Source organism: Rhinoderma darwinii, unplaced genomic scaffold (assembly GCF_050947455.1).
Source record: "Rhinoderma darwinii isolate aRhiDar2 unplaced genomic scaffold, aRhiDar2.hap1 Scaffold_576, whole genome shotgun sequence".
Taxonomy (NCBI): Eukaryota; Metazoa; Chordata; class Amphibia; order Anura; family Rhinodermatidae; genus Rhinoderma; species Rhinoderma darwinii.
In genome coordinates this window covers 15,412-40,654 of record NW_027464129.1, presented here as the reverse complement: position 1 = coordinate 40,654, position 25,243 = coordinate 15,412, and the positions used below count along the sequence as shown (strand labels likewise).

Sequence of the window (25,243 nt, the reverse complement as noted above, 5' to 3'; positions counted from 1 at the left end):
TGACTGTACAAATGCATTGTCCAACAGGTGTTGAAATAATGGGATTAAAAGGGGAGATCCCATCAGAAAGACAAAAACAATAGCAAACACAAATAGCACTTTTGGAATCTGATTTTAGTCAACACATAAGGGAAGGGTGCACCGGTCCTGGAAATACTGCAATACCAGGTCAATGCGTGGAGTGGACAGAGCAAGCTCTATTTCCATCTCCCTGTTCTAAAAATCCATTTAATATATGGTCCCCAGATAGGGGACGTATCAGATATTAAACTGATAAGAACAGATACTACACTTGATCTTAGCCAAAAGGCCGAGAAGCGATAACCCGAGCGGCCCTTGCCTTGCCCGAGCCTGTCCCATACTGCTGTTCACCCCTTGCAGCGATTGATTCAGCCTACTCCTAGGCAATTCCATGGGGCCCTGCAGGCTCACACACATTTACAGCTACTAAGCGGGAGGTGAATAAAGGCCGGAGAGGAAGCTACACAGGATTTGCTTCTTTTGCTTGCACCACAATGCAGTGCTGAAAGAGGAGGAATCTACATAAAAACGCCTTCCTGGCAACGCCCAAATGCCCTCCTGCCATGCAGATAAACACTGGCAGCGGCAGCAAGTGCATGCCCACAGCCACCCCTTGTTCCTTCACACCTTGAATCAGCTTTAATCCAGTCCAGTCCGGTGCTGCCTGCTGAGCAGCACTGACCAACACTGCCTGGGCCCAGGCTTTTATCTCTGAGGCAGGCCCCATTATGATGTCAGAAAGCTGGCTCTGGAATCCTGAGGGCTCCACTATGACACGTGCAAAGTTCCGTCTGAACTTTATATAAGACGGTGCGGCTCAGTCAGTCACTCAGTGTTGCCTGAGAGGGCAACACTGCAACAGCCGGCCGCCAGGCTGTCTTTTTTTTGCACATTTATTTGCCTCCAGGAGGCCACAAGAGGGAGACAAGGGACTGCAAAATGGAAAATAAGCATCCACCAACTTTACAGACAACTTCTCTTTGCTCCTACAACCTCCATCCTTGCACAGTTTGTTATTCTTCTAGGTAACATAGTAACAAATCCAAATTGCTGCTCTCTTTGTAGGCAAGCAAGGCTTTGTTGCAACTGCAATTCTTACTTCTTCTTGAAATGTAGGGACGACAGTACATTCCATCACATCCATGTAGTGTACACAGGTAGGTCCATTGTGGCGGGCAGGCAGGCAGGCAGGCAGGCAGGCGGGCGGGCGGGCGGGCGGGCGGCTTTAATGGCTGTTTGCTGTTCCCCTACTCCACTCCGCTATTTGACTGTGGTGCTGCATCAATCAGTGGCTGGCTCAGGTGCAGCTCTTTAACCTACCTAGGAGGGAGGGCGGAGAGAAGACAAGGAAGGTGAATGAGCTGTTCCAATGTGAAATGCCGGAAACACAGAAACACAGAAGACACACACACAACAAGAGGTGGCAATGTATTAATTAATTGCATTTAATAAATGAGCTCATTATCACACATGACTGTACAAATGCATTGTCCAACAGGTGTTGAAATAATGGGATTAAAAGGGGAGATCCCATCAGAAAGACAAAAACAATAGCAAACACAAATAGCACTTTTGGAATCTGATTTTAGTCAACACATAAGGGAAGGGTGCACCGGTCCTGGAAATACTGCAATACCAGGTCAATGCGTGGAGTGGACAGAGCAAGCTCTATTTCCATCTCCCTGTTCTAAAAATCCATTTAATATATGGTCCCCAGATAGGGGACGTATCAGATATTAAACTGATAAGAACAGATACTACACTTGATCTTAGCCAAAAGGCCGAGAAGCGATAACCCGAGCGGCCCTTGCCTTGCCCGAGCCTGTCCCATACTGCTGTTCACCCCTTGCAGCGATTGATTCAGCCTACTCCTAGGCAATTCCATGGGGCCCTGCAGGCTCACACACATTTACAGCTACTAAGCGGGAGGTGAATAAAGGCCGGAGAGGAAGCTACACAGGATTTGCTTCTTTTGCTTGCACCACAATGCAGTGCTGAAAGAGGAGGAATCTACATAAAAACGCCTTCCTGGCAACGCCCAAATGCCCTCCTGCCATGCAGATAAACACTGGCAGCGGCAGCAAGTGCATGCCCACAGCCACCCCTTGTTCCTTCACACCTTGTATCAGCTTTAATCCAGTCCAGTCCGGTGCTGCCTGCTGAGCAGCACTGACCAACACTGCCTGGGCCCAGGCTTTTATCTCTGAGGCAGGCCCCATTATGATGTCAGAAAGCTGGCTCTGGAATCCTGAGGGCTCCACTATGACACGTGCAAAGTTCCGTCTGAACTTTATATAAGACGGTGCGGCTCAGTCAGTCACTCAGTGTTGCCTGAGAGGGCAACACTGCAACAGCCGGCCGCCAGGCTGTCTTTTTTTTGCACATTTATTTGCCTCCAGGAGGCCACAAGAGGGAGACAAGGGACTGCAAAATGGAAAATAAGCATCCACCAACTTTACAGACAACTTCTCTTTGCTCCTACAACCTCCATCCTTGCACAGTTTGTTATTCTTCTAGGTAACATAGTAACAAATCCAAATTGCTGCTCTCTTTGTAGGCAAGCAAGGCTTTGTTGCAACTGCAATTCTTACTTCTTCTTGAAATGTAGGGACGACAGTACATTCCATCACATCCATGTAGTGTACACAGGTAGGTCCATTGTGGCGGGCAGGCAGGCAGGCAGGCAGGCAGGCGGGCGGGCGGGCGGGCGGGCGGCTTTAATGGCTGTTTGCTGTTCCCCTACTCCACTCCGCTATTTGACTGTGGTGCTGCATCAATCAGTGGCTGGCTCAGGTGCAGCTCTTTAACCTACCTAGGAGGGAGGGCGGAGAGAAGACAAGGAAGGTGAATGAGCTGTTCCAATGTGAAATGCCGGAAACACAGAAACACAGAAGACACACACACAACAAGAGGTGGCAATGTATTAATTAATTGCATTTAATAAATGAGCTCATTATCACACATGACTGTACAAATGCATTGTCCAACAGGTGTTGAAATAATGGGATTAAAAGGGGAGATCCCATCAGAAAGACAAAAACAATAGCAAACACAAATAGCACTTTTGGAATCTGATTTTAGTCAACACATAAGGGAAGGGTGCACCGGTCCTGGAAATACTGCAATACCAGGTCAATGCGTGGAGTGGACAGAGCAAGCTCTATTTCCATCTCCCTGTTCTAAAAATCCATTTAATATATGGTCCCCAGATAGGGGACGTATCAGATATTAAACTGATAAGAACAGATACTACACTTGATCTTAGCCAAAAGGCCGAGAAGCGATAACCCGAGCGGCCCTTGCCTTGCCCGAGCCTGTCCCATACTGCTGTTCACCCCTTGCAGCGATTGATTCAGCCTACTCCTAGGCAATTCCATGGGGCCCTGCAGGCTCACACACATTTACAGCTACTAAGCGGGAGGTGAATAAAGGCCGGAGAGGAAGCTACACAGGATTTGCTTCTTTTGCTTGCACCACAATGCAGTGCTGAAAGAGGAGGAATCTACATAAAAACGCCTTCCTGGCAACGCCCAAATGCCCTCCTGCCATGCAGATAAACACTGGCAGCGGCAGCAAGTGCATGCCCACAGCCACCCCTTGTTCCTTCACACCTTGTATCAGCTTTAATCCAGTCCAGTCCGGTGCTGCCTGCTGAGCAGCACTGACCAACACTGCCTGGGCCCAGGCTTTTATCTCTGAGGCAGGCCCCATTATGATGTCAGAAAGCTGGCTCTGGAATCCTGAGGGCTCCACTATGACACGTGCAAAGTTCCGTCTGAACTTTATATAAGACGGTGCGGCTCAGTCAGTCACTCAGTGTTGCCTGAGAGGGCAACACTGCAACAGCCGGCCGCCAGGCTGTCTTTTTTTTGCACATTTATTTGCCTCCAGGAGGCCACAAGAGGGAGACAAGGGACTGCAAAATGGAAAATAAGCATCCACCAACTTTACAGACAACTTCTCTTTGCTCCTACAACCTCCATCCTTGCACAGTTTGTTATTCTTCTAGGTAACATAGTAACAAATCCAAATTGCTGCTCTCTTTGTAGGCAAGCAAGGCTTTGTTGCAACTGCAATTCTTACTTCTTCTTGAAATGTAGGGACGACAGTACATTCCATCACATCCATGTAGTGTACACAGGTAGGTCCATTGTGGCGGGCAGGCAGGCAGGCAGGCAGGCAGGCGGGCGGGCGGGCGGGCGGGCGGCTTTAATGGCTGTTTGCTGTTCCCCTACTCCACTCCGCTATTTGACTGTGGTGCTGCATCAATCAGTGGCTGGCTCAGGTGCAGCTCTTTAACCTACCTAGGAGGGAGGGCGGAGAGAAGACAAGGAAGGTGAATGAGCTGTTCCAATGTGAAATGCCGGAAACACAGAAACACAGAAGACACACACACAACAAGAGGTGGCAATGTATTAATTAATTGCATTTAATAAATGAGCTCATTATCACACATGACTGTACAAATGCATTGTCCAACAGGTGTTGAAATAATGGGATTAAAAGGGGAGATCCCATCAGAAAGACAAAAACAATAGCAAACACAAATAGCACTTTTGGAATCTGATTTTAGTCAACACATAAGGGAAGGGTGCACCGGTCCTGGAAATACTGCAATACCAGGTCAATGCGTGGAGTGGACAGAGCAAGCTCTATTTCCATCTCCCTGTTCTAAAAATCCATTTAATATATGGTCCCCAGATAGGGGACGTATCAGATATTAAACTGATAAGAACAGATTTTTTTTTTTTTTTTTTTTTTTTTTTTTTTTTTTTTTATTAAACCATTCAGGTTTTTTTGAATAAAACCGAGAACTGTAGTTGTTCAAACCACCTCTCTATTTTTCAAAAAATCTCATCACTCTGGTTCATTATTTTATTTTTCCATCAAATACAAGATAAATCAAACAAATTCCTCAAACTAAATACCTCCATTTCAACATTCGCCATATCCCTTCCGCATCCATACCTCTTTCTAGATCCCATTTATAATAAAAATACAATTTAGCCAATACCATACTAACCACATCCTCCATCTCAAATACTTCTCTTTTATACACATTCAAATTCCTCGTATTCCACAATACTTCTTTCACACAAGTCAGAAAAATCCACAACACTCTATCCTTTTCACTACCCAAACTACACAAACCAAACAAGACAATTTCATACGTCAAAACCTTCAAACCAGTCAATTCTTCACACAACCCACTCAACTTTTTCCAAACATCCTTTGCATGCTTACACGACCAAAACACATGACTCACATCCTCATCATCCCCACAACCTTCTCTCGGACACCTTTCAGATGCAACCAAACCTCTTCTTTTCTGAACACTCCTTACAGGCAACACTCCATGTACCGACATCCATAACAAATCTTTCTGCTTATTTGACACATCATACGTAACAATCTTCTTCCACACAGACTTAGACTCCTTCGAATTCAAACCATTTACAGAACACATCACATTATTCATACACATACTTCTCACAACATTCTTTTCACTCAGAAATCTCTCCATTCTTACATCCTCTAGCTGGAATTTTTTGATAAATTTTTCTACATACAAATACCACCCTGTGCACTGAAAAGCAATTGGTTTACATAAATTCCGTTTTTCCCACCTTAAACGCTGAATCACCGTTCCAGCTAAATACTTCGACATTCTAGAAGCCTTGGATTCTTTAAATAAAAGCTCAACAAAAAAACGTACACAATTAATTCCAATGAAAATCTCCAAATTTGGGAAATCCAAGCCTCCATTACGTCTGCTTTTCATTAGAATTTCTCTCCTTGCCTTCTCAATCCCGCTCCCCCATAAAAAAAGGAACAAAACTCTATTCACTTTTTTTAACATAGCAACAGCAGGAGGAAAAACCAAAGCAACATATAAAATCATAGGTAGAATAATGCTTTTGACAATTAAAACCTTCCCCGAAAAAGAAAGATCCCTCATTCTCCACATTTCCAACTTTCTCACAATCCTACCACCTAACTCATCCCAACTTTCTCTCCCTTTCAACTCATCATCAAACACAATACCCAAAATTTTCACACCATTCACCTGTTCCATATCAGGATCACTCACCCGTTCATTACTGAAGAAAAATTTAAATTTGCTCTTACCCCAATTTATTTTAAAAGCAGACGCAATACAAAACATATTTACAATCAACTTCACTCTGGACATATCATACACTGAATCACACAATACACAAATATCATCCATATATCCCAAAGCTTTCACACGCTTTCCATCACACCCGGGCACCACCAAACCTTTCACAACCTTATCATTTCTAATCATTTGCAACAATGGTTCAATCGCACAAATAAAAAGGATGGGAGACAACGGACAACCCTGTCGCACACCAGACATAATACTAAATGATTCTGAAAAAAACCCATTCACCTGCACACAACTCTTTGCATTCGCGTATAATTTCTTCAACAAACTCACAAACTGAACCGGAAAACCCATTCTCTCTAACACTTTGAACAAAAACACATGCGCCACACGATCAAACGCTTTCTCAAAATCTAACGCACACACAATCACCTTCTTATTCCGACCCTTACAATCCTCAAGCATGTCCCGCACCAACGCCACATTCTCATGCAATTTCCTTTTCGGTACCGCACATACCTGATCCTCATCAATCACACACCCAATAACATTCCTCATACGATTCGCAATCAGCTTGGCAAAAATTTTATAATCCGTATTAAGCAAAGTAATTGGTCGCCAGTTTTCTAACCGTCTCTTATCTCCTTTTTTATGCAACAAAACTACCATACCCTTCTTCATCACATCACACATATTCATCCCAGAAAACAACACTCTCATAACATCTATAACATCCTTCCCAATTATATCCCAATATTTCCCATAGAACTCAGCTGGTATTCCATCGATCCCTGGAGACTTATTTTTAGCCATACTTCCCACCACATCCTTTACTTCACCATCCATAATCTCACCAAGCAAAGACTCATATTCACTTTCAGGAACAAAATTACCCACAATATCCAAAAACTCCTCATCATCACCCAGATCACACTTCTTCAAATCATACAGTTGTTTATAAAAATCAGACACCACATCAATCACATCCTTACCAAACACCTCTTTATCATCCTTATCCAATAACACATTCATTCCACTTTTCCCACCACACATTTTTTTAAAGAAAAATCTAGTGCACTTCTCGTGATTATCTCTAACCTCCACCTTAGATCTAAATATTATTTCTTTCCCTTTCTCTCGGAACCACTCCTTAATATCTTTTTTTGTTTTTTCCAAATCGTGTCTTACATCCATACCCAAATTTTTACATTGTTGAAGGAACGTCATCCGCATATTAAAGCGTGAATATTCTAATCTTTTCCTTCTCGCTCTTCTATACCCTATCTGTCTAAAGAAACCACCAATCTTTTTTTTCACCCATACCCACCATTCACACACATTAGAGAAAGAACTTTTCTTCCTAACCCAAAACCCATATTTTTTCCCAAACCTAGTTTTCACCCTTTCATCACTCAGAAAACTAACATTCATCTTCCATACCCCTCTACCATAAAAGAAATTATTTATAACAAAAACCCCCAACAAACACTCGTGATCTGAAAACCACACTCTCTCCTGCGCATAATCTACACATTTCATTGCTGAAATAGAAAAAAAGAAAAAGTCCAGACGAGAATCTGTTCTTCCGTCATCGGCATGGTAAGTAAATGGACCTGGTTTCCTGGTGACAGCGTCCTGCAAAGCAAAGTCCTGCAAAATTTTATTCCACAAAACTCCAGTGACATCCACATTAGACTCTGTGGACCCAGCTCGGGCCTGCTTCTCCAGGATACAGTTAATGTCACCAACAATAATTACAGGAACTTTACCATGAAGAAAAAATTTTAAAGAATCAAAAAGTGCCAACCTATCAGTTTTCACAGCATGGCCATAGATATTAATTAGCCTAAACTGCCACCCCTTATAGGATAGTAACACACAGACACATCTTCCTTCCTGTATAATTTGAGTCTGTTTGATGACAAACTCATTATTTTTAAAAAGAATACCAATTCCATCATTCCTATTTGTGGAAGAAAAAGACCAAATTGCTTCCCCAAACTTCCATTCTTCTTTCCTAGGCATTTTTGACAAACCACATTCTTGTACGCAAACAATGTCACTGCCCTTAGAGGCCAAAAAGTCCAGGACTGCAGCACGCTTGTGAGCAGAGGAGAACACCCGTACATTTTGTGAGACAATTTTTAATCTCAAAGACATGCGGGCATAGTATTGTTAGTGCAATGGAAAACCATGGAAAAAACCAGAACATATCACGTCCCAGGGAAATACATCGCTCTTTCCAAATTTGCCACATTGACTTCACTGAGGAAACCTTCCCCAGGAGAGCTGGGTACTTCTGAGGCCACCTCAGATGACTTAGGGCTAGAACTGGAGTCACTATCCAGCAAAGAAAAAGGATTTGCATGAGCAGAATCTTCCAATAAGCCTATCTTAAGTCTCTTCACCGCCTTTCCAGACTTCCCCCTTTTTGAGACAACTTTATGGAAGATTTCCGCACTAGTGGCACTAGGCATCCTGGCCTCCTTCTCGTCCTCCTCCGATATTGACCACTCCACTTTTGCTGAATCGTCCATTTTTGACTCTGGGCTAGAAAAGGACAAAATTTGCATACTTGCACCGTTATCAGGGTATGCACACCCACTAGGTGGCGCTGTGTCTTTACCTTCCATAGGTATAACCCCAGGTGTCTCATCAACAGTTGGCTCTGCAGGAGGGACCACACCCAACTCCATGCTGTCAGTATGTGAGGTTAGAACCTCTCCTAATCCAGCTTTCCCAGGGTCCTGAGAAGCAGCCACAGAAACATTGCCAGCTGGCTCTGAAATTACCTCAGAAGAGGCAGCAAGGGAACTTGTTGTTCTCACCTGTCTGCCCCATGTTCTTCTCTCTTGTCCTAAGAAAGGAAACACCTTTGGACATTTCCTACAGGTATGACCAGGCAAACCACAAATATCACACCTGGATGGGGAAATACATGCACTAGCCTCATGTCCTGTTTCCTTGCAATTTCTGCAAACTTTGCCTTTGCATGCATCTTTGGTATGCCCGTAGGAAAAACATGATCTACAAAAGCATGGCATATCTTGGTAGTACAGATATCCCTTATTCCCACCAATGGAAAAATTAGCAGGAGGATTCATCACTCCTCCAATACAGCTGGAGTCAGGTTTCAGCCTGACCCAGTACTTGATATCACCATTAAAGACTCCCCATAGGTTCTTCTGCTCCACACCACCTCTAACATGGGTACAGTAATGAGCTAAAAAAGCCCTGACCAGCCTTCTATCCAAAAATGGGTTATACATATGAATTGTTATACATTTCTCCACTGTAGAAAAAAGAGGTTGCACTTCAATGGATGTTAATGCCTCATGCATGTGTTTTTCCTTTAGCAACTGAAAAACGTTTAAACAGTAGGCGGCCTCAAAAAAGGATACATCATATGTAGCAATATTGCTGAAAGCTTGGATACAGAATACCTCTACCAACTTAACTCCAGCCAGGTCCAGAAGGATGTTCTCAATGATATGTCCAGTATCAACTTCGTCTCTCCTCTGCTCATTCACCACGAAACGGATAGTGTTACGCACAGCTGCCATCTTGAAATGGAATGCCCAACGGCACGATGATCGCTCCCAAAAACGTCGGATAGGACTCCACGAAAGACCGAACCCCCGGCCCAGACCAGGCAATAAACCTGATCTGAGCCAAAAGGCCGAGAAGCGATAACCCGAGCGGCCCTTGCCTTGCCCGAGCCTGTCCCATACTGCTGTTCACCCCTTGCAGCGATTGATTCAGCCTACTCCTAGGCAATTCCATGGGGCCCTGCAGGCTCACACACATTTACAGCTACTAAGCGGGAGGTGAATAAAGGCCGGAGAGGAAGCTACACAGGATTTGCTTCTTTTGCTTGCACCACAATGCAGTGCTGAAAGAGGAGGAATCTACATAAAAACGCCTTCCTGGCAACGCCCAAATGCCCTCCTGCCATGCAGATAAACACTGGCAGCGGCAGCAAGTGCATGCCCACAGCCACCCCTTGTTCCTTCACACCTTGTATCAGCTTTAATCCAGTCCAGTCCGGTGCTGCCTGCTGAGCAGCACTGACCAACACTGCCTGGGCCCAGGCTTTTATCTCTGAGGCAGGCCCCATTATGATGTCAGAAAGCTGGCTCTGGAATCCTGAGGGCTCCACTATGACACGTGCAAAGTTCCGTCTGAACTTTATATAAGACGGTGCGGCTCAGTCAGTCACTCAGTGTTGCCTGAGAGGGCAACACTGCAACAGCCGGCCGCCAGGCTGTCTTTTTTTTGCACATTTATTTGCCTCCAGGAGGCCACAAGAGGGAGACAAGGGACTGCAAAATGGAAAATAAGCATCCACCAACTTTACAGACAACTTCTCTTTGCTCCTACAACCTCCATCCTTGCACAGTTTGTTATTCTTCTAGGTAACATAGTAACAAATCCAAATTGCTGCTCTCTTTGTAGGCAAGCAAGGCTTTGTTGCAACTGCAATTCTTACTTCTTCTTGAAATGTAGGGACGACAGTACATTCCATCACATCCATGTAGTGTACACAGGTAGGTCCATTGTGGCGGGCAGGCAGGCAGGCAGGCAGGCAGGCGGGCGGGCGGGCGGGCGGGCGGCTTTAATGGCTGTTTGCTGTTCCCCTACTCCACTCCGCTATTTGACTGTGGTGCTGCATCAATCAGTGGCTGGCTCAGGTGCAGCTCTTTAACCTACCTAGGAGGGAGGGCGGAGAGAAGACAAGGAAGGTGAATGAGCTGTTCCAATGTGAAATGCCGGAAACACAGAAACACAGAAGACACACACACAACAAGAGGTGGCAATGTATTAATTAATTGCATTTAATAAATGAGCTCATTATCACACATGACTGTACAAATGCATTGTCCAACAGGTGTTGAAATAATGGGATTAAAAGGGGAGATCCCATCAGAAAGACAAAAACAATAGCAAACACAAATAGCACTTTTGGAATCTGATTTTAGTCAACACATAAGGGAAGGGTGCACCGGTCCTGGAAATACTGCAATACCAGGTCAATGCGTGGAGTGGACAGAGCAAGCTCTATTTCCATCTCCCTGTTCTAAAAATCCATTTAATATATGGTCCCCAGATAGGGGACGTATCAGATATTAAACTGATAAGAACAGATACTACACTTGATCTTAGCCAAAAGGCCGAGAAGCGATAACCCGAGCGGCCCTTGCCTTGCCCGAGCCTGTCCCATACTGCTGTTCACCCCTTGCAGCGATTGATTCAGCCTACTCCTAGGCAATTCCATGGGGCCCTGCAGGCTCACACACATTTACAGCTACTAAGCGGGAGGTGAATAAAGGCCGGAGAGGAAGCTACACAGGATTTGCTTCTTTTGCTTGCACCACAATGCAGTGCTGAAAGAGGAGGAATCTACATAAAAACGCCTTCCTGGCAACGCCCAAATGCCCTCCTGCCATGCAGATAAACACTGGCAGCGGCAGCAAGTGCATGCCCACAGCCACCCCTTGTTCCTTCACACCTTGTATCAGCTTTAATCCAGTCCAGTCCGGTGCTGCCTGCTGAGCAGCACTGACCAACACTGCCTGGGCCCAGGCTTTTATCTCTGAGGCAGGCCCCATTATGATGTCAGAAAGCTGGCTCTGGAATCCTGAGGGCTCCACTATGACACGTGCAAAGTTCCGTCTGAACTTTATATAAGACGGTGCGGCTCAGTCAGTCACTCAGTGTTGCCTGAGAGGGCAACACTGCAACAGCCGGCCGCCAGGCTGTCTTTTTTTTGCACATTTATTTGCCTCCAGGAGGCCACAAGAGGGAGACAAGGGACTGCAAAATGGAAAATAAGCATCCACCAACTTTACAGACAACTTCTCTTTGCTCCTACAACCTCCATCCTTGCACAGTTTGTTATTCTTCTAGGTAACATAGTAACAAATCCAAATTGCTGCTCTCTTTGTAGGCAAGCAAGGCTTTGTTGCAACTGCAATTCTTACTTCTTCTTGAAATGTAGGGACGACAGTACATTCCATCACATCCATGTAGTGTACACAGGTAGGTCCATTGTGGCGGGCAGGCAGGCAGGCAGGCAGGCAGGCGGGCGGGCGGGCGGGCGGGCGGCTTTAATGGCTGTTTGCTGTTCCCCTACTCCACTCCGCTATTTGACTGTGGTGCTGCATCAATCAGTGGCTGGCTCAGGTGCAGCTCTTTAACCTACCTAGGAGGGAGGGCGGAGAGAAGACAAGGAAGGTGAATGAGCTGTTCCAATGTGAAATGCCGGAAACACAGAAACACAGAAGACACACACACAACAAGAGGTGGCAATGTATTAATTAATTGCATTTAATAAATGAGCTCATTATCACACATGACTGTACAAATGCATTGTCCAACAGGTGTTGAAATAATGGGATTAAAAGGGGAGATCCCATCAGAAAGACAAAAACAATAGCAAACACAAATAGCACTTTTGGAATCTGATTTTAGTCAACACATAAGGGAAGGGTGCACCGGTCCTGGAAATACTGCAATACCAGGTCAATGCGTGGAGTGGACAGAGCAAGCTCTATTTCCATCTCCCTGTTCTAAAAATCCATTTAATATATGGTCCCCAGATAGGGGACGTATCAGATATTAAACTGATAAGAACAGATACTACACTTGATCTTAGCCAAAAGGCCGAGAAGCGATAACCCGAGCGGCCCTTGCCTTGCCCGAGCCTGTCCCATACTGCTGTTCACCCCTTGCAGCGATTGATTCAGCCTACTCCTAGGCAATTCCATGGGGCCCTGCAGGCTCACACACATTTACAGCTACTAAGCGGGAGGTGAATAAAGGCCGGAGAGGAAGCTACACAGGATTTGCTTCTTTTGCTTGCACCACAATGCAGTGCTGAAAGAGGAGGAATCTACATAAAAACGCCTTCCTGGCAACGCCCAAATGCCCTCCTGCCATGCAGATAAACACTGGCAGCGGCAGCAAGTGCATGCCCACAGCCACCCCTTGTTCCTTCACACCTTGTATCAGCTTTAATCCAGTCCAGTCCGGTGCTGCCTGCTGAGCAGCACTGACCAACACTGCCTGGGCCCAGGCTTTTATCTCTGAGGCAGGCCCCATTATGATGTCAGAAAGCTGGCTCTGGAATCCTGAGGGCTCCACTATGACACGTGCAAAGTTCCGTCTGAACTTTATATAAGACGGTGCGGCTCAGTCAGTCACTCAGTGTTGCCTGAGAGGGCAACACTGCAACAGCCGGCCGCCAGGCTGTCTTTTTTTTGCACATTTATTTGCCTCCAGGAGGCCACAAGAGGGAGACAAGGGACTGCAAAATGGAAAATAAGCATCCACCAACTTTACAGACAACTTCTCTTTGCTCCTACAACCTCCATCCTTGCACAGTTTGTTATTCTTCTAGGTAACATAGTAACAAATCCAAATTGCTGCTCTCTTTGTAGGCAAGCAAGGCTTTGTTGCAACTGCAATTCTTACTTCTTCTTGAAATGTAGGGACGACAGTACATTCCATCACATCCATGTAGTGTACACAGGTAGGTCCATTGTGGCGGGCAGGCAGGCAGGCAGGCAGGCAGGCGGGCGGGCGGGCGGGCGGGCGGCTTTAATGGCTGTTTGCTGTTCCCCTACTCCACTCCGCTATTTGACTGTGGTGCTGCATCAATCAGTGGCTGGCTCAGGTGCAGCTCTTTAACCTACCTAGGAGGGAGGGCGGAGAGAAGACAAGGAAGGTGAATGAGCTGTTCCAATGTGAAATGCCGGAAACACAGAAACACAGAAGACACACACACAACAAGAGGTGGCAATGTATTAATTAATTGCATTTAATAAATGAGCTCATTATCACACATGACTGTACAAATGCATTGTCCAACAGGTGTTGAAATAATGGGATTAAAAGGGGAGATCCCATCAGAAAGACAAAAACAATAGCAAACACAAATAGCACTTTTGGAATCTGATTTTAGTCAACACATAAGGGAAGGGTGCACCGGTCCTGGAAATACTGCAATACCAGGTCAATGCGTGGAGTGGACAGAGCAAGCTCTATTTCCATCTCCCTGTTCTAAAAATCCATTTAATATATGGTCCCCAGATAGGGGACGTATCAGATATTAAACTGATAAGAACAGATACTACACTTGATCTTAGCCAAAAGGCCGAGAAGCGATAACCCGAGCGGCCCTTGCCTTGCCCGAGCCTGTCCCATACTGCTGTTCACCCCTTGCAGCGATTGATTCAGCCTACTCCTAGGCAATTCCATGGGGCCCTGCAGGCTCACACACATTTACAGCTACTAAGCGGGAGGTGAATAAAGGCCGGAGAGGAAGCTACACAGGATTTGCTTCTTTTGCTTGCACCACAATGCAGTGCTGAAAGAGGAGGAATCTACATAAAAACGCCTTCCTGGCAACGCCCAAATGCCCTCCTGCCATGCAGATAAACACTGGCAGCGGCAGCAAGTGCATGCCCACAGCCACCCCTTGTTCCTTCACACCTTGTATCAGCTTTAATCCAGTCCAGTCCGGTGCTGCCTGCTGAGCAGCACTGACCAACACTGCCTGGGCCCAGGCTTTTATCTCTGAGGCAGGCCCCATTATGATGTCAGAAAGCTGGCTCTGGAATCCTGAGGGCTCCACTATGACACGTGCAAAGTTCCGTCTGAACTTTATATAAGACGGTGCGGCTCAGTCAGTCACTCAGTGTTGCCTGAGAGGGCAACACTGCAACAGCCGGCCGCCAGGCTGTCTTTTTTTTGCACATTTATTTGCCTCCAGGAGGCCACAAGAGGGAGACAAGGGACTGCAAAATGGAAAATAAGCATCCACCAACTTTACAGACAACTTCTCTTTGCTCCTACAACCTCCATCCTTGCACAGTTTGTTATTCTTCTAGGTAACATAGTAACAAATCCAAATTGCTGCTCTCTTTGTAGGCAAGCAAGGCTTTGTTGCAACTGCAATTCTTACTTCTTCTTGAAATGTAGGGACGACAGTACATTCCATCACATCCATGTAGTGTACACAGGTAGGTCCATTGTGGCGGGCAGGCAGGCAGGCAGGCAGGCAGGCGGGCGGGCGGGCGGGCGGGCGGGCGGCTTTAATGGCTGTTTGCTGTTCCCCTACTCCACTCCGCTATTTGACTGTGGTGCTGCATCAATCAGTGGCTGGCTCAGGTGCAGCTCTTTAACCTACCTAGGAGGGAGGGCGGAGAGAAGACAAGGAAGGTGAATGAGCTGTTCCAATGTGAAATGCCGGAAACACAGAAACACAGAAGACACACACACAACAAGAGGTGGCAATGTATTAATTAATTGCATTTAATAAATGAGCTCATTATCACACATGACTGTACAAATGCATTGTCCAACAGGTGTTGAAATAATGGGATTAAAAGGGGAGATCCCATCAGAAAGACAAAAACAATAGCAAACACAAATAGCACTTTTGGAATCTGATTTTAGTCAACACATAAGGGAAGGGTGCACCGGTCCTGGAAATACTGCAATACCAGGTCAATGCGTGGAGTGGACAGAGCAAGCTCTATTTCCATCTCCCTGTTCTAAAAATCCATTTAATATATGGTCCCCAGATAGGGGACGTATCAGATATTAAACTGATAAGAACAGATTTTTTTTTTTTTTTTTTTTAGGGTGCACCGGTCCTGGAAATACTGCAATACCAGGTCAATGCGTGGAGTGGACAGAGCAAGCTCTATTTCCATCTCCCTGTTCTAAAAATCCATTTAATATATGGTCCCCAGATAGGGGACGTATCAGATATTAAACTGATAAGAACAGATTTTTTTTTTATTGACAATCAATCGTCATCATACAAACATTACTGCGACGCAGCGCAAGCCATGAAGCAGCAAATAATAAATAATAACAGTCGTCAAACATAACATGACAGTACAATACACAGTACAGGCTAGCCTATGCTATACATTACACCACATGCTACACTAACATTCTTGCATTCACTAACGCCAAACAACAAAGCATTACAGACAAGTGATGGGATAGGGGAGTGGGTAGGAGGGGATAGGAAAGGGGGAAATCACAGGCCCGAAGCTTTATTGAAAGACAACACACAAGAAGGGAGAGTGGGGGGAAGGGGAGTATCAGTCCTCTTCCTCATCGACGTCCGGGCTGTCCCAGGTGGAATAGTCTCTGAGCAGGCTGTGGATCAGCCTGCGGCAGTCCTGGACGGACACACTCTCTCTCCGCAAAATCAGACGGTTCCTGGCAAACCATATAGCGTCCTTAAAGCAGTTCATAAGGCGCCAGGCTTCCTGGATTGCTCCATCCGTGGTATTCCCAGGAAATAGTCCATAAAGTACCGAGCGGTACGACAGTCTGTTCCTGGGTACTGAGTCCTTGAGTTCATGTTCCAAGGCTTTCAACAGACCCTGTGCAAAGGGGCACTGCCAGAAAATGTGCAAAGATGTTTCCTCCGTGAAGGGGCACCTGGGGCAGTACCGGGTCTTGCACAGGTTGCGGGCATGCATGAATGACCTAAGAGGCAGTCCTCCCTGGATGGCCATCCATGAAATGTCCTTGTGCCCGTTGGTCAACCTGCCAGATGACACGTTAGTCCAAACAGTCTCCAACGTGTCGGCATGAAGCCCTGGAACAGACTCCAGTGAGTCCTTTGCTCTGATGTGCTTGTGGATCGTCTTAGGTTTCCACAAGTCGGGCTTAAGACCCTCCAGTTGATGCTCCCTCACAAACCGGACGACATCTCCGTAGAACCAGGGAGCGTGCCAGTTGTAAGGGAAGGAGCTGTCCCACTTGTCCCAGCCAAAACCTCGCCAGAGGGGAAGGAGGAAGTAGCGGGACATGGCCTTGCCCGCAGAGCCGTTTGCTGTCCTCAGAGTCCTACGAACACAGTCACATACAAAAGCGATCCGCAGCAGAGTGGGAATGTCGGGTATACCCTTCCCACCTTTGCGGGGCTCCTTGTACATAACAGTCCGCTTTACTCTGTCCATTTTCGAGCCCCAGATGAAGCGAAACACAGTCCTGGTAATGGCCCTCGAGACGGTGGCAAGAGGGGGCCATGCCTGTGCAGTGTATTGTAGCACAGGCAAGACTTCGTTACGCAGGACCATTGCTTTGCCCTCAATAGTGAGTTGTCTGAGGCTCCACAGTCCGATCCTTTGGTTGACTTTGGCCAAGCGTTCTTCCCACGACTTTAGGGCTGCACCTTCCTTACCGAACCAGACTCCCAGAATTTTGATGAAGTCCGGCTTGATAGTAAACGGGAAGGAGGCAGGAGAAGGCAGGTACCACTTTCCGAAGAGCATGGCTTCCGACTTCCCGCAGTTGACTTTTGCCCCTGAAGCGCGTCCGAACTCCTCGCAGGTCTGGACGAGTGCAGTCACCGAACTCTGGTCAGCGCAGAAGACGGTCACGTCGTCCATGTACAGCGAGCATTTGACCTCGAAGTGTCCTGGACCTGGTGCGGTGATCCCTCTGATCTCTCCATTCTGCCGGATAGCCTCTGCGAAGAGCTCTATAACACAAACAAAAAGGAGAGGTGAAAGAGGACAGCCTTGTCTAACCCCCGACGATACAGGAAAGGGGTCAGTCTTCCAGCCGTTCACCAGCACCGAGCTGTAAATGTCGCAATACATCAGGTTAACATACAAACAGAACAACCTGCCAAGCCGCAGCCTACGCAGAGCCTTACCCATGAATTCGTGAGAGACCCGGTCAAAAGCCTTCTCCTGATCCAGACTGACCAGGGCCGCGTGTGTACGGCGGCTTTGCATGTAATGCACCGTGTCCCTCACCAGGGCAAGACTGTCGGCCACCCTACGGCCAGGAATGCCGCAGGTTTGGTCCGATCCGATGATCCGTCCGATGACAACCTTCAGTCTGTTGGCCAATACTTTGGCGAGGATCTTGTAGTCCACGTTCAGGAGAGAGATGGGACGCCAGTTTTTCAGGTCACATCTCTCCCCCTTCCGCTTATACAAGATCGTGATCATGCCTTCTCTCAAGGACGGTGGCATTCTACCCTCCACCACCATCTCCTCATAGAGCTCCAGCAGGTCCGGACAGATCAAGTCCCCCAGCGCTACATAGAGCTCTGCTGGGAGACCATCACTGCCCGGGGTCCTGCCGGGTCTGAAGGATTTAGCGGCAGAGAGCAGTTCCTCCACCGTCAGGGGTACATCCATAGCCTCCGTACCTGCAGGATCAAGATGATTAGTGATACCTGACAGGAATTTATCGGCGGCTTCGGGGTCAGTGGTTTTCCGGGAGTAGAGGCTTCGGTAGTAGTCTGTGACGACTCCCATCACCTCCTTCTTCCCAGAATGCATGTTTCCGGTCTCATCTCGAAGTTCCTTCAGGGGCGTGTGGCCGGCATGGAGTTTCCTGAAAAAGAACGAGTTACATTTCTCACCCTTCTCCAGGTTCTCCACCTTGGAACGAAAGACAATTCGCTTGGATTCCTCCTCAAAGTGCCTTTTCAGGCCCTTTTTGGCTTCCTCCAGCTCCTTCCTGACGTCCCAGCCGCATTGAAGGAGGTCTTGCAGGGATCGCAGCTGACGCTGCATCTCTCTGAAGTCTCTCTTCCTCTCACACGCCTGTTGACGACTTTTTGCCTGAAAGAAACAACGAAATTCAACTTTAACATATTCCCACCAGTCACAGGTTTTGTCAAAGAAAACTTTATCATTCCTCCAAACAATATAGGCGTCTCTAAGTTCCGCCAGTACCTCCTCTCTTTCCAGCAGGGCACAATTCAGCTTCCAGGAGCCAGGGCCGGGAGGAAAACCGTGGCCGATGGCACCCTGGAAGAGAATGGCCCTGTGGTCAGAGAAGAAGCAGGGGACCATGGAGTGCCCATGCTGCTTGACTGCCCGGGAGGTGAACACAAAGTCAATCCGAGAACGAAGTGAGCCATCGGGTCGGCTCCATGAATAGTTCACAGAGCCGATCCCCATGGAGCCCACAACGTCCTGCAAGGATGCTTCGGTTACCATCTCGATAAGCAGTTTGGAACTGACATCCAGTTTGTTTGAAGTGCCGGAACTTCGTCCATCCTCTTCGATGGGGCAGTTGAAGTCCCCGGCCATCACCACTGCCCTAGTGGTGGCGAGCTGGGTCCGCAGGGTCTGGAATAGTTCCAGGCGCTCAGCCTTCATAGGGGGAGCGTACACGTTGATGAGCCTAATCGGCTCTCCTGCCCAGGAACCGTCTACGACCAACAAGCGGCCGCAGGCGAGCTCCTGGACAGAGTCAACAGTAAATACGCTTCCCCTAATCAGGATGGCAACCCCTGCAGACTTACAGTCGCCCCCACCAGACCAGTAGGACGGGCCATGGGTCCACTGCCTGGCCAGATGATGGTATGACCTGGAAGAGGGGAGAGTACATTCCTGCAGCATAAATACATCACTCGACTGCTTGGAAAGAAAAGTTAGCACCATCTGACATCTAGTCCTATCTCTAACACTCCTCACATTGAGGCTAAAGATGTTAAGTTTAGCAGCCATGGGGGAGAATAAAGAAGGTTAGTGCAAACGATACACCTTAGTTACCAGTCCGGTCGGGCGGATCCTCCTCTCCTGGCGGGTCCGAAAGATCCAGCAGGCCCTCTGACAAAAATTGTTCCAGGATTGTAGCCACCTGGATGTCTGTTGTGAAGTCGATGACCTCAGGTTCAGACACGAGTTCCTCCACCATCTGCTCCATTTCCTCCTGCTGCGCAAGGGAATCTTCGCAGATTTCTACGACTTGTCGCTTTGAGGACTCAGCAGCTGGGCTGTCCCTCACCTTTCTCTTCCTCTGGATGGCACCTGAGGAGACAAGAGGGGGAAAATCCTCCAGGGAGAGGACTCCAGCAGCTGGAGGGGAAGATGTTAGTGCTGCTGGAGCTGGGGAGAAGGGAGGCTGGGTTGGGAGAGGTGCAGGTGACAGGACCACTGAGATGGGTGGGTAGGAGAAGGTGAGAGCCTCAGTGGGGGTGACAGGGGTTGGGGACGGGGGGGTGGGGAGGGCCGGGCGAGGGAGGGTGGGAAGGGTAGGGCGAGGGAGGGCCGGGAGACGGGGGGGAGGGACTGTCGTCTTCTTACCATCCTTCTTATTCCCGGTCTTCTGCGCCGCTGGAGCTCTGGCTGGGGCGGGGTTCCCTCTGGCCGGAGCTTTCGCCGCTACAGTTGCCCAGGATCGATCCCTCTTCGGGCAGTCCTTGTAGGAGTGGGCTGCTTGTCCGCAGAGGTTGCACATTGTCCGTTTCGGGCAGTCTTTGGTCTCGTGTCCTGTTACCCGGCAGTTCTTGCAGGCGTCCTCCTTGCAGTCCTTCACCGAATGACCCTTCTTGCTGCATCTCCTGCAGATCTGCGGCATGTCCGGGTAGTAGATGAGGCCGTAGGAGTTGCCCAGCGAGAATGACTGGGGCAGGTGTTGGAGGCCGTCTTCCGCGCTGGAATCCTTGTTCAGTCGGACGATTACCGACCACTTGCCAGTCCAGAAGCCGAGTCCGTTCAGGATGTGGGTGGGTTCCCTCACCACTGTGCAGAACCGCTTCAGGAGCGTGGTGATGTCTTTGCCGGGGGTGTGTGGGTTCCGCATTGAGACCGTCACCCGCCTTTCCTCTCTTTGGACAGGGCAGTTGCCCACAAAGCGAGAGAAAGGGGATTCAGGCCTCGCCGCTTTCACCATCTCCCAGTACCTTCTGCAGATGTTGATCGAAGCGAAGGTCACGAAGAACATCCCGGTCATGAAGGCCTGGATACTGATGGTCTCCGGCTTAGCGAAGCCCTGATCCAGGAGCATCTTCTGGCAGAACACTTCTTCCGTCATGTCCGGCACTCTCCCGTCCACCTCCTTGAGCTTCAGGGCCACCGTCTGCTTCATCCAGGGCTCCAGGGTTGGAGCAGCCTGGTTCGGCTTCCTGGTGGCCTGTTGGCTTGAGGAGGCTTCAGGAGGAGATGTCCTGGCCTGGGCCGGCTCACCTGGTCCATCAGCCTTCTCCTTCTGGGTGGCAGGGTTGCTGGTTGAGGCCATGGCTTCTTCCAGCTGTTCCTGTCGCTTGGGGAGGATCTTCGATAGCTCTTTCCCGAAGGGGGCGGAGCTATGCAAATCTTCTCCTTGCTGGCCGAGGTTCTTCCACGAAATTTCTTCCGCAGCGGTTCCTCGTCGAGCTTCTTCTTCTGCGGCCGAGCTTCTTCGAAGATCCCCTTCAGCAGCGGCTCTTCTCCGAAGTTCTCCTTCTTCTTCCCGGCAGCGATCTCCCGGAGCTTCTTCCTCGATGGCGGCTTCTCCCTTCTGGATCGTCGTCTTCGCTGGTTCTTCTCCGCAGTTCGTCGCCGGCTTCGTCTGGAACGCTCTTGGATCGCTAAGCTAGTGTTTATAGCCCCCAGTGGTTCTCCGAGCTATCTATCCTTACAAGGACTGATAAGAACAGATACTACACTTGATCTTAGCCAAAAGGCCGAGAAGCGATAACCCGAGCGGCCCTTGCCTTGCCCGAGCCTGTCCCATACTGCTGTTCACCCCTTGCAGCGATTGATTCAGCCTACTCCTAGGCAATTCCATGGGGCCCTGCAGGCTCACACACATTTACAGCTACTAAGCGGGAGGTGAATAAAGGCCGGAGAGGAAGCTACACAGGATTTGCTTCTTTTGCTTGCACCACAATGCAGTGCTGAAAGAGGAGGAATCTACATAAAAACGCCTTCCTGGCAACGCCCAAATGCCCTCCTGCCATGCAGATAAACACTGGCAGCGGCAGCAAGTGCATGCCCACAGCCACCCCTTGTTCCTTCACACCTTGTATCAGCTTTAATCCAGTCCAGTCCGGTGCTGCCTGCTGAGCAGCACTGACCAACACTGCCTGGGCCCAGGCTTTTATCTCTGAGGCAGGCCCCATTATGATGTCAGAAAGCTGGCTCTGGAATCCTGAGGGCTCCACTATGACACGTGCAAAGTTCCGTCTGAACTTTATATAAGACGGTGCGGCTCAGTCAGTCACTCAGTGTTGCCTGAGAGGGCAACACTGCAACAGCCGGCCGCCAGGCTGTCTTTTTTTTGCACATTTATTTGCCTCCAGGAGGCCACAAGAGGGAGACAAGGGACTGCAAAATGGAAAATAAGCATCCACCAACTTTACAGACAACTTCTCTTTGCTCCTACAACCTCCATCCTTGCACAGTTTGTTATTCTTCTAGGTAACATAGTAACAAATCCAAATTGCTGCTCTCTTTGTAGGCAAGCAAGGCTTTGTTGCAACTGCAATTCTTACTTCTTCTTGAAATGTAGGGACGACAGTACATTCCATCACATCCATGTAGTGTACACAGGTAGGTCCATTGTGGCGGGCAGGCAGGCAGGCAGGCAGGCAGGCGGGCGGGCGGGCGGGCGGGCGGCTTTAATGGCTGTTTGCTGTTCCCCTACTCCACTCCGCTATTTGACTGTGGTGCTGCATCAATCAGTGGCTGGCTCAGGTGCAGCTCTTTAACCTACCTAGGAGGGAGGGCGGAGAGAAGACAAGGAAGGTGAATGAGCTGTTCCAATGTGAAATGCCGGAAACACAGAAACACAGAAGACACACACACAACAAGAGGTGGCAATGTATTAATTAATTGCATTTAATAAATGAGCTCATTATCACACATGACTGTACAAATGCATTGTCCAACAGGTGTTGAAATAATGGGATTAAAAGGGGAGATCCCATCAGAAAGACAAAAACAATAGCAAACACAAATAGCACTTTTGGAATCTGATTTTAGTCAACACATAAGGGAAGGGTGCACCGGTCCTGGAAATACTGCAATACCAGGTCAATGCGTGGAGTGGACAGAGCAAGCTCTATTTCCATCTCCCTGTTCTAAAAATCCATTTAATATATGGTCCCCAGATAGGGGACGTATCAGATATTAAACTGATAAGAACAGATACTACACTTGATCTTAGCCAAAAGGCCGAGAAGCGATAACCCGAGCGGCCCTTGCCTTGCCCGAGCCTGTCCCATACTGCTGTTCACCCCTTGCAGCGATTGATTCAGCCTACTCCTAGGCAATTCCATGGGGCCCTGCAGGCTCACACACATTTACAGCTACTAAGCGGGAGGTGAATAAAGGCCGGAGAGGAAGCTACACAGGATTTGCTTCTTTTGCTTGCACCACAATGCAGTGCTGAAAGAGGAGGAATCTACATAAAAACGCCTTCCTGGCAACGCCCAAATGCCCTCCTGCCATGCAGATAAACACTGGCAGCGGCAGCAAGTGCATGCCCACAGCCACCCCTTGTTCCTTCACACCTTGTATCAGCTTTAATCCAGTCCAGTCCGGTGCTGCCTGCTGAGCAGCACTGACCAACACTGCCTGGGCCCAGGCTTTTATCTCTGAGGCAGGCCCCATTATGATGTCAGAAAGCTGGCTCTGGAATCCTGAGGGCTCCACTATGACACGTGCAAAGTTCCGTCTGAACTTTATATAAGACGGTGCGGCTCAGTCAGTCACTCAGTGTTGCCTGAGAGGGCAACACTGCAACAGCCGGCCGCCAGGCTGTCTTTTTTTTGCACAGCTACTTGCCTCCAGGAGGCCACAAGAGGGAGACAAGGGACTGCAAAATGGAAAATAGGCATCCACCAACTTTACAGACAACTTCTCTTTGCTCCTACAACCTCCATCCTTGCACAGTTTGTTATTCTTCCAGGTAACATAGTAACAAATCCAAATTGCTGCTCTCTTTGTAGGCAAGCAAGGGTTTGTTGCAACTGCAATTCTTACTTCTTCTTGAAATGTAGGGACGACAGTACATTCCATCACATCCATCTAGTGTACACAGGTAGGTCCATTGTGGCGGGTAGGCGGCTGGCTGCTTTAATGGCTGTTTGCTGTTCCCCTACTCCACTCCACTCCACTATTTGACTGTGGTGCTGCATCAATCAGTGGCTGGCTCAGGTGCAGCTCTTTAACTTACCTAAAAGGGAGGGCGGAGAGAAGACAAGGAAGGTGAATGAGCTGTTCCAATGTGAAATGCCGGAAACACAGAAACACAGAAGACACACACACACACACACACACACACACACACACACACACACACACACACACAACAAGAGGTGGCAATGTATTAATTAATTGCATTTAATAAATGAGCTCATTATCACACATGACTGTACAAATGCATTGTCCAACAGGTGTTGAAATAATGGGATTAAAAGGGGAGATCCCATCAGAAAGACAAAAACAATAGCAAACACAAATAGCACTTTTGGAATCTGATTTTAGTCAACACATAAGGGAAGGGTGCACCGGTCCTGGAAATACTGCAATACCAGGTCAATGCGTGGAGTGGACAGAGCAAGCTCTATTTCCATCTCCCTGTTCGAAAAATCCATTTAATATATGGTCCCCAGATAGGGGACGTATCAGATATTAAACTGATAAGAACAGATACTACACTTGATCTTAGCCAAAAGGCCGAGAAGCGATAACCCGAATGGGCCGGCCGTTGACCGAGCCTGCCTAATACTGCTGTTCACCCCTTGCAGCGATTGATTCAGCCTACTCCTAGGCAATTCCATGGGGCCCTGCAGGCTCACACACATTTACAGCTACTAAGCGGGAGGGAGGTGAATAAAGGCCGGAGAGGAAGCCAGACAGGATTTGCTTCTTTTGCTTGCACCACAATGCAGTGCTGAAAGAGGAGGAGGAATCTACATAAAAACGCCTTCCTGGCAACGCCCAAATGCCCTCCTGCCATGCAGATAAACACTGGCAGCGGCAGCAAGTGCATGCCCACAGCCACCCCTTGTTCCTTCACACCTTGTATCAGCTTTAATCCAATCCAGTCCGGTGCTGCCTGCTGAGCAGCACTGACCAACACTGCCTGGGCCCAGGCTTTTATCTCTGAGGCAGGCCCCATTATGATGTCAGAAAGCTGGCTCTGGAATCCTGAGGGCTCCACTATGACACGTGCAAAGTTCCGTCTGAACTTTATATAAGACGGTGCGGCTCAGTCAGTCACTCAGTGTTGCCTGAGAGGGCAACACTGCAACAGCCGGCCGCCAGGCTGTCTTTTTTTTGCACAGCTACTTGCCTCCAGGAGGCCACAAGAGGGAGACAAGGG

General features: G+C 48.2%; 9 non-coding genes and 3 pseudogenes across 9 annotated transcripts; all 12 read right to left on the bottom strand.

Moving 5' to 3' along the window:
* Window positions 1–131: 131 nt before the first annotated feature.
* LOC142724212 (U2 spliceosomal RNA) lies at window positions 132–322 on the bottom strand. Its single transcript, XR_012876045.1, has one exon. It is a non-coding gene; the product is annotated as a U2 spliceosomal RNA (small nuclear RNA).
* Window positions 323–1,623: 1,301 nt separating this feature from the next.
* LOC142724200 (U2 spliceosomal RNA) lies at window positions 1,624–1,814 on the bottom strand. The gene has a single exon (XR_012876035.1). It is a non-coding gene; the product is annotated as a U2 spliceosomal RNA (small nuclear RNA).
* A 1,301-nt stretch (window positions 1,815–3,115) lies between these two features.
* LOC142724281 (U2 spliceosomal RNA) lies at window positions 3,116–3,306 on the bottom strand. Its single transcript, XR_012876093.1, has one exon. It is a non-coding gene; the product is annotated as a U2 spliceosomal RNA (small nuclear RNA).
* Window positions 3,307–4,607: 1,301 nt separating this feature from the next.
* On the bottom strand, window positions 4,608–4,808 carry LOC142724223 (U2 spliceosomal RNA; annotated as a pseudogene).
* Window positions 4,809–11,143: 6,335 nt separating this feature from the next.
* Window positions 11,144–11,334, bottom strand: LOC142724269 (U2 spliceosomal RNA). Its single transcript, XR_012876082.1, has one exon. It is a non-coding gene; the product is annotated as a U2 spliceosomal RNA (small nuclear RNA).
* A 1,301-nt stretch (window positions 11,335–12,635) lies between these two features.
* LOC142724257 (U2 spliceosomal RNA) lies at window positions 12,636–12,826 on the bottom strand. The gene has a single exon (XR_012876071.1). It is a non-coding gene; the product is annotated as a U2 spliceosomal RNA (small nuclear RNA).
* A 1,301-nt stretch (window positions 12,827–14,127) lies between these two features.
* On the bottom strand, window positions 14,128–14,318 carry LOC142724245 (U2 spliceosomal RNA). Its single transcript, XR_012876060.1, has one exon. It is a non-coding gene; the product is annotated as a U2 spliceosomal RNA (small nuclear RNA).
* A 1,305-nt stretch (window positions 14,319–15,623) lies between these two features.
* On the bottom strand, window positions 15,624–15,791 carry LOC142724226 (U2 spliceosomal RNA; annotated as a pseudogene).
* A 3-nt stretch (window positions 15,792–15,794) lies between these two features.
* Window positions 15,795–15,984, bottom strand: LOC142724213 (U2 spliceosomal RNA). The gene has a single exon (XR_012876046.1). It is a non-coding gene; the product is annotated as a U2 spliceosomal RNA (small nuclear RNA).
* A 5,522-nt stretch (window positions 15,985–21,506) lies between these two features.
* LOC142724227 (U2 spliceosomal RNA) lies at window positions 21,507–21,608 on the bottom strand (annotated as a pseudogene).
* A 1,301-nt stretch (window positions 21,609–22,909) lies between these two features.
* Window positions 22,910–23,100, bottom strand: LOC142724193 (U2 spliceosomal RNA). Its single transcript, XR_012876029.1, has one exon. It is a non-coding gene; the product is annotated as a U2 spliceosomal RNA (small nuclear RNA).
* Window positions 23,101–24,415: 1,315 nt separating this feature from the next.
* Window positions 24,416–24,606, bottom strand: LOC142724208 (U2 spliceosomal RNA). Its single transcript, XR_012876042.1, has one exon. It is a non-coding gene; the product is annotated as a U2 spliceosomal RNA (small nuclear RNA).
* Window positions 24,607–25,243: the final 637 nt, after the last annotated feature.